A 9444-nucleotide genomic window follows, 5' to 3' on the forward strand; every position below is an offset into this window, starting at 1 on the left:
TCTGAGAGACAGACAGAGTATTAATCTGGCAAGAGCAGAAAGAGAGGGAGACACAGAATCCAAAGCAGGCTCCAGGCTCTGAGCTGTCAGCACAGAGCCCGATGTGGGGCTCCAACTCACGAACCATGAAATCATGACCTGAGCCTAAGTCTGATGCTTAACCAACTGAGCCACTCAGACTTTCCTAGAGAGAGAATCTTAAGCAGGCCCCTCACCAAGCATGGAGTCTGATACAGGCTTAATCTCACAACCATGAGTTCATGACCTGAGTGGAAATCAACAGCCAGACAATCAACTAACTGAGACACACAGGTGCCCCTAGGCTACTGTCTTAAGAGTCAGTGTAGGGGCGCCTGGGTGGCTCAGTTGGTTAAGTGTCTGACTTCCGCTCAGGTCATGATCTCACGGTTCGTGGATTCGAGCTCTGTGCTGACAGCTAGCTCAGACCCTGGAGCCTGCTTTGGATTCTGTGTCTCCCTCTCTCTCTGACCCTCCCCTGCTCATGCTGTCTCTATCTCTATCTCAAAAATAAATAAAGCATTAAAAAAAGAGTCAGTGTAAAATTTGCAAGTTTTAAATATCACATTTATAATCATTGCCAGAAAATTAAAGAATTTAAATCTGAAATTAAATAAATCAAGATAAATTATCAATGTTTATTAAAACTTCACCTGCAGATTTATTCCAAAAAAAACTTATGTGATGGCATTTTATTTAAACTTTTGAAATAAGAAGAATAGAAATTACTGTGGTATTTTTAGTTACATTGGAAAAGGAAGTATGGTAGCAATCAGAACAATGCTTTGATAACAATTTGAAGTAGTTATAAAATGTGTCAAATATTTTCTGATATAAATTTGAATTATTGAGAAACAATAAACTTTTTAAATAAAAATACATCATATTTTTTACACCAACCACAAAAATAAATTCAATATGGATTAAGACCTAAATTTTAGAACTGAGATCATAAAAATCCTAGAGGAGAACACAGGCAGTAACCTCTTTGACATAGGCCATACCAACTTCTTACTAGACACATCTCCTGAGGCAAGGGAAACAAAAGTAAAAAGAAACTATTAGGTTTTATCAAAATAAAAACTTTCTGCACAGCAAAGGAAATAATCCACAAACCTAAAATGCAAACTACAGAATGGGAGAAGATATTTGCAAATGATATATCAGATAAAGGGTTAATATCCAAAATACATAAAGAACATATCCAACTTAATACCCCCTAAACCAGTAATCCAACTGAAAAATTGGCAGAAGACATAAATAGATATTTTTCCATAGAAGACACACAGATGGCTAACAGACACAGAGGGGCGGTGGGGGGTGGGGTGGGTGAGATAAACAGATAATGGGGATTTAAGGAGGACACTTGCTGTGATGAGAAGCCAGTGTTGTATGAAAGTATTGAATCACTATATTATACACCTGAAATTAATGTTACACTGTATGTTAACTCACTGGAATTTAACTAAACACTCAAAAATTAATTAATTAATTAAAAAGCATTCTGACATCTTTTATCTTTATAGTAAATATGTTCTAAACATAAAGCTGTTGAAGATATTTTTTAATTTAAAAAATTTTAAATTTAGATTAGATTTTTACATTTTTCTTTGTTTTAAATCCTGATTCTACTTTCTGAATACTTCTACAAATTCTAATAGTCTAAAGTGAACACCTTGTCCAATCATCAACCCCGTTACATTATCTTAAAGAAACTTATGTATATGTATACAGTGATAAGCTTCCAAGAGCAAATGATTTTACCTGTCTTGTTTATTACACATACAGACGAAAAGTGTCTTCTGAGTCAGAAATTTCTATTTACCATTGTCTTAGTAGACAATGAAATAAAAAAAATAATAAAAACAGTACTGAGACTCAAGATTAGTCTCTGTGTAATACTTTTGCTTAATACCTAGTTGTGTTCATTTGTCCCAAGCAATGTTCTAGTCAGTACCGTTTTCTCTATGAAATAACAATTATACTATATGTTCATTCAGTTTACATAACTGTAAAAATTAAATAAAATGTATTTAAGAGATTAAGTTGTCTAAATAGGGAAACTGAATTTGCCAAGTATAGACTTTTATAGTGCTCCCAAATTCACCAACTGTGCATAAATTAGTGTTATTAACATGATTAAGATAACATGTGAAATCATATAAAAATGACAAAGTTCTGAAAAATAACTGATGACATTTTCTTAACCATGGGTTGTGTTACTCAATATATTCTGTCCATCTACATTCTTTTGATTTTGAAAAACTTTTAATTAACTACAAAAGAATTCTCTATTTCAAGCCATGAATCCTGATGGAATAAAATCTTAACCCCAGGGGCATGGAAATAAATCAATCTCCTTCCATTTTAATGATCAGAGGACCAACAATTTCTCCAAATAGCAGTCAATTTTGCTATACTAAAAATCATGTGTGAGGTTTATACAACAATCCTTATTTCCAGGACACTGGACCAAAATAGATTACTTTAGAACTAAAATTTCTCCACACTATATAAATCAAATTTAAATTCATTCTAAGCCCATCTATAACTTTTAAATCACCGCTTTTGGGGAGTGTTGATGCAGAAAATCACATTATTTAAAGGGAAATGTTTTAAGATTACTTTAATTTTAAAACTCTAAATCATATATCTTAACAATAGATACTGGATAGGAAGCTTATCTCTATACTCTGGGAGTTATACATTTTCCCTATCTTCTTTTAAGTCAGGGCATTCATTTAACTAGTCAATGTAAGATGTAGTAAAATTCCTGGCTACAATTTACTCACAACCATTCGAAGAATGGTTGATGGATTGATATATTCTGAAATTGTGTACTGAGCTAGAAGAAAACAAATCTGTAAAATATATAAATCTTTTGTCAGGCTTTACAAGTTCAAAACCATTTGAAGCTTTTCTACATCTTTCCTGATGTTTAAATACCTGTGTGATGACATATTGAGGTTAGAGTTCTCAATGAAGCAGTGCTGTGTATTTGAAAGCACTTGCATTGATTTTATCACTAGATAGCAGCAATCTGACAATTGATGGATTGTAGGGACCACAGTCCATTAACTCTATATGCCTATCTGTTATCAGTAGACTTTTAAAATCTCCTTATTTTTTATCTGCACTTGTGATATTTCCTTTAAAAAGCACACTTTTATTTGAGCAATATATTTCAGCTCAAGAAATCAATGATATTAATTACCTAGAGCAGACTCAAGTAATATGTATCCAAATCGATTGGCATGTCTTAGTACTTTATTTTAACCAATAACATAGAATAAATGTTGATTCCATAAAGAGACAGCATTGATCTTTATTTTCTGTTGAATTCTTAGTTCTTAATAAATCATTCTGTTTATTGATAGTATTGCTGGGCATGTGGGAAATGTTGGTTGATATGTCATTAACAAATCTCAGAAGGCTAAATTCAACTCCTAATCAACTGACTCTATAATGTCAGTTGAATCTTTAACACAAAAAAATTATTTTATAATTACATAATTTATTACAAATAAACCTAAGGAGGCTGAAGAAATATTTTAAAATCATAATGTGAGGATATTTTGAAAATCTTAAGGTTTGGTAAGCATGGATAGCAATTTCTTCTATATCTGATAGTCAGTAGTTTGATGGCTCTTTTTATACTAATTGCACTTGATATAATAATGGAACCCACAGGATCTAGTAAACAGGTAGTCAAATTTATATGCCATAAAGTTATGAATAGAGATTCAAGTACTAGTATTTATTTCTCAATCTTTCTAGTCCCAGTTTTGTCATCTGTAAAGTAAGAATAATTATAGCTGCCCTATTTTGGAGACGTAAATCCAGTCTGAGAGCACATAAAGTCGATTCTTAGCAAACGGGTCAAACATTTTACAGACCATAGTTTCAAGCAAAACTAATTTGGACATTTGATGTAACTGACAGATGTCAACATAGGATCAGATAGGAAAGAAGGCAGACTTTTGTCACAGAGACATAGATAAAACTTCATGAAGACCCAAAGGAAACTTGATGTATGTGGCAGCACAAACCTTTCTCAGCTGAATGATTAGATAAATCCCAGGAAAATTCTGGGTTACATTACATATAAAACAAAATAAAAAACAAGGGTGTTACACTTTTTCTAAATTTCAGACAACAGATTTTAATAACTTACTAATTAAAGAGGTGACATTAATTAGATATAAGCAAGCAAGCATTATATAGGGAATCTGATATTTTAAAATCTCTTTTATATTAAAATAATTATAAAAAATCCATTATTAGCCATAAAATAGAATTTTAATGTTAGTCTTAATATGACATATGTGGTTACAAAAATTACTTGAAGATAAAATTACATATAAATATGTCCTATATAAAGGACACATAAATCTCATAAGCCTTCTGAATTGTGAGTTAATATTAAAAATCAAGTCATTAGGAAAGGTTTTTGTTAGTATAATTTTCAATTAGAAAAATATTTTTAGACCATAAAAATTATGGATGTTTTGATGAAAAGAAGACCAAACAATGTGACCACAAATAATAGAAATGTATAGGTCAAGACAGGCCAACCCAAAGTGCTTTTGTTCAAAATGAAATCGAAGGACAGGGGCACCTGTGTGGTTCAGTCAGTTAAGCCTTCAACTTCCACTCTTGAGTTAGAGCCCCACCAGGCTCTGCAATGACAGTGTGGAACCAGCTTGGGATTCTCTTCTCTCCCCCTCTCACAATGCCCCTCCCCTACTTGTGCACATGTGTGCATGCTTGCTCTCTCTCGTGCTTTCAAAATATAAAAAAAAAAAAAAAAGAAAAGATTTAAAAGTTTATTGAAGTACAAATAGGAAACTCACTGAAATATTATCAACATGTGCTATATGATCATTTAATATGTAGACCATATGTCATTTTCTAACTTAAGAATTCATAGAATTCATAAGTGATGATAATAATAATGTCTCTCCTCAAAATAATATTGTAGACGAAAGAAAAGAATGCATTTTAAAATAAATATCTCATTAGACATAAGGGAATATCATTCTCAAAAATATTTCCGATATTCTCTAAGGAATGCATTATGAAAAACTATCATGCTATTATTTTATTGTTGAATCCACAAATATTATTTTTTGGTAACATGGTTTAATTGAAAAAAGAGAATGCCGATGGAACAGGTACCTTGACACACCTCTGGGAATAGTTTAAAATGTCACAATTCTTCTGGGAAACAATCATGGGCTTTAAATATACTCATGTTAACTAGGTAAATCCCATTGAGAATTACTCCTAATGAAATAATTCCATATATTTGAAATATATATTTTTGCTAAATAATTATTTAACAAAAAAACATATTAATATATTTACTACTTCTAGGTAACCTCAATTCCTTGAGGAAATAAAGGCAAACATTTGAATTAAAATTTTGAGGGGAAAGACAAATTATCTTAAACATTAGCTTTTTTTTTTAATTCTTCATTTGTTTTGTGACATCTGCAAAATTATCCCATTATCTGATATTTGTGCCTTTTTTCAAAATAACATTAATTATATAGTGAATAATATATATACATGAGTTTTAAAAATAATTCATACTCTTTCATAGAGTGACAACGTACTATCTTGTGTCCTCAGTTCATGTCCTATTTATAATTTTTTCAAATATTTATCATAGTCAATAATACATTATTCTATTTATGAAATGTAATTATTTACTGAACATAAAGTTTTGTGAAGTTCCTTATAGCTTTATGAGCTCTTAGAGCAAACTTAGAGCTTTATGTTCAACTAATTTCAAGGGGAAAATAACTGAGGAAAGAATACAATGGCTGATAACATTTGCTGATAAAATTTAGTTAATGAAAGAAAATCTAATGAAAAGTAGGCAAACACTGAATTTCTATTCTAAAAGGGTGCTAAAATTTAAATAGTTAATTTCTAGAAATCTGCTTATGAACTAGTAAAATACACTGAATATTCAGTGACCTTTACAATAGGTGGAAAAATAGAATCTTCCTGGAGAAGCATGCTAAAAATCTTGTAATTCCTTTATATATAAAGAAATGATACAGATATAGAAAGTTTATTTCTTTCATATTGTTATTTCTTATCAGAGGGAAATTTAATCATTTCACCAGGGTCATTTTTAATAGAAGTTCCTGTCTACCACATAACATACCTGGGTTGGAGGTTTGGAAGCTCTTTCCAATCTATACTGTTTGAATCTACCTCATTAAGTTATCTTCTCATCCACAACCAATAGGCTCCCAACTGAGTGCAACCACATGTACCCCAAGTGAATGACACTTTGCTCCACTTTCACTGTCTCCCAAATTCAGGTTACCATTATCTCTCACCAAGAATGGTCTAACAGCTACGTATCCCACCTCCTTGCTTTCACCCATGTCCTTTCATGATGTATCTTCCACAATGACACCAGGGTAATTATCTGGGAATATAAATAAGATTATATCTATCGTTTGAATGCCTGAAACACTTCAATGGCTTTGAACTGCATGTATAAAATATGCAAACATTTTAAATTGGCCTCACAGTCCCTGTATGATACAACTCTGAATTCTCTAAATTCATCAACTACACTTTTATTCCCTGTGAGCTAGTCCAGAATTGCCAGATTTAACAAAAACAAAACAAACAAAAAAACTGAAGAGAAACAGAAAACATGCAGTTAAATTTAAATTTTAGATTAAAAAAACCTTATTTTCTAAGTGTATGTGCCATGTATTAGTTGGGATATAGTTCTAGCAAAAAACAGAGAGACAGAGACAGAGAGAGAGAGAGAGAGAGAGAGAGAGGAGAGGGAGACAAAGGTTTCATCTTTTTACTTAAAAATCAGTTTCAGTTGAGTGTCCTGTATTTTATTTGGCAACACTAATTCTAGCCCTCCAAAATTCTTTCATCTTCCTCAAAATTGTCAAACTTATACATGCCAAGAGTTTTCAACATGTTCTTTTCTGTATCTGAAATGTTCTTTCTCCAGGTTTTTACCTGTAACAAATGTTAAAGTTTAAATTAGGCCCCCAAATAAGACATATGTGAAAATTCAAAATGTAATGCTAAATAGCCATATGTAGTTTTTTCAAAGATTAGAAAGCCTGGGTTCTCAAGTCTAGGACCCCTCCATGGTATCAAACTATAAAAAGGCACATACACACAAAAATGGGAGGATGTGTGAAGAAAACTTCCTTGAAGAGAGAAGAGAATTCAAAGCAAGTAAAAAGGGAAACAACTCATCTGTGGTAGCCTGAATAATGGCCCTCCGAATATGTCTGTGTCTTAATTCTTGGAACCCGGCAGAAGAGATTTTGCAGATGTGACTGAACTGAAGACCTTGAGAAGGGGAGATTATTCTGGATTATCTGGATAGGTCCAATGTAATTGTGAGGGCCCTTATAAGAGGGGGCCGGGCAGAGCCAGAATCAGCGAAGAAAACAATGTAATGACAGGTGCAGATACTGGAGAGCTATGGTTTGAAGGTGGAAGAAAGGACCCGAGCCAAGGCGTACAGGCAGCCAGGGCAAGCAGCAGGGTCACTGTAGGGCTCCCTTCAGAACCTTCAGAAGGAACCAGCTCCGCAGATACTCTCATTTTAGCCCCATAGGACTCAGTCCTCAAGACTATAAAAGAATAAATGTGTGTAACTTTAAGTCATTAAATGTGTGGCGATTTATGTTAGTGACTACAGGAAACTAATAACACCAGCAAACTCAGAGTCCCTGTTCTTTTCTCATGACATCTTCCTAACTAAAGCAGTCTTGAAACAGAGCTGTTGTTTCCAAATCATAGTCACAGTGTATAGTTTTATCTCTGGGTATTCTAATTAGTAAATTTTCAACTTAAAGTGATTTAAAGTTTATCATTTGCCCAAAATGGATCAGGAAAGTCATTGGATTTGTAAGTATTCTATTAGATTCCTAGAGATGAACTTATTGATCAGGGGCTGTTCCTTTTAAAGTTACTTTATTCATGTTTGTCTTAAATTCGGCATTCAGGCAGCACTCTAGTTAAATTAAGTCTCACTTAATCATTCTCCTTTATTACCCTGAACTTATCTTAAAATTTTGGTGGGGAGAGTGGTTTCAACCTTCAACACATTTTAAAACAAGTATGATTAAATATTTTGAAATCTCTTAAAAAAATAAGCTACACAAAATGCATTAAACCTTTTTATGTAGCCTTTGAAACAGTCCTGTTGACTAGAGAAAGTGCTTTTACGCACTCCTTGAATGATATATAGTATGTGTGTTTCTCCTCAGAAATCAAGCCACATAAAATAAATGCATCTGGTAGCCTCTCTAGTCTGTTGCTAAGAGACAACAAATTACGTGATTCCAGAGTTGGGAAACAAAGAAAATTACTATGTTTAAAGCATGTTATAAAAAGAAAAGAAAAAGTAAATACAACAGGATATTTTTCAAATACATGCATTACAAACATAACAGTAGTCACCAATATAAGGCATTACAATATGAGCACCCTTATGATGAGTGGATAGTAATGATAAGCAGGATGACAGACAGAACTGAGAACATTAAGAAGTTTTTTTATCTTCAAAATCCAGAGGCACAGTATAAGTGTTGCTTTAATGTTAGAGAGACTACTTGGTTAATTTCTCAATTTAATAAACAATAAAATAAATAATAAACAATAAAACAACTTCTTAAAATAGTATGATAAAACATCTCCAAAATACCAATTCTATAGAAATATGTAACACTTTGGAAACTTGAGAAAAGATTCATATTTTGGCTACAAACATTTATCTAAAATTAGTGAAGTCATTTTAAGATTATACAAATACAAAATAAAGAATGAACTAAGGATAGGGAAAAAACCCTTATCATTGCAATTTCCTCTGTAGGCAACTCTTCTACTGTCTGTCTATCCTGTAAGTACTGGCTTGCTGAAGACTCTGCCTCCTTCCTTCTTTATTTTTTATGCACTCTCCAAAAAAAGTCCATGCAAAACTTAAAGTCAATAATTCACATCTTATTTTATCTCACTTAATGCCAATTGTATTTCTGTATACTTAACTAAAACTCAATCTCATTTTCAACTCAATCCAAAATTAAACACCTTCAAGAATCTCCTTCTCTTTCTCTTGTATTTCTAATATTGATTAATGACACTCTTTTTTACTCATCTGCCCAAAGCAAAAACCATCCTAGATGCCATCCATTTTCAATAGTTAATCAATTATTAATACTCTGTTCTCTCATCTTCAGCCCAATTCTGCTACTTGCAAGTTCATCATCTGTTTTTGAGATTATCTCAAATCACTCTATGTTGACTTATTAACTCTCCTTTTGCATCCCACTATTACATAGCACTAATGTCATTTACTGAAAGCTCAAATTATTTACCAAATCCTCAATGATGACATAATAGAAATGTTTCAATATATGA

This window comes from Crocuta crocuta, unplaced genomic scaffold (assembly GCF_008692635.1).
Source record: "Crocuta crocuta isolate KB4526 unplaced genomic scaffold, BGI_CrCroc_1.0 scaffold556, whole genome shotgun sequence".
In the NCBI taxonomy this organism is placed as follows: domain Eukaryota; kingdom Metazoa; phylum Chordata; class Mammalia; order Carnivora; family Hyaenidae; genus Crocuta; species Crocuta crocuta.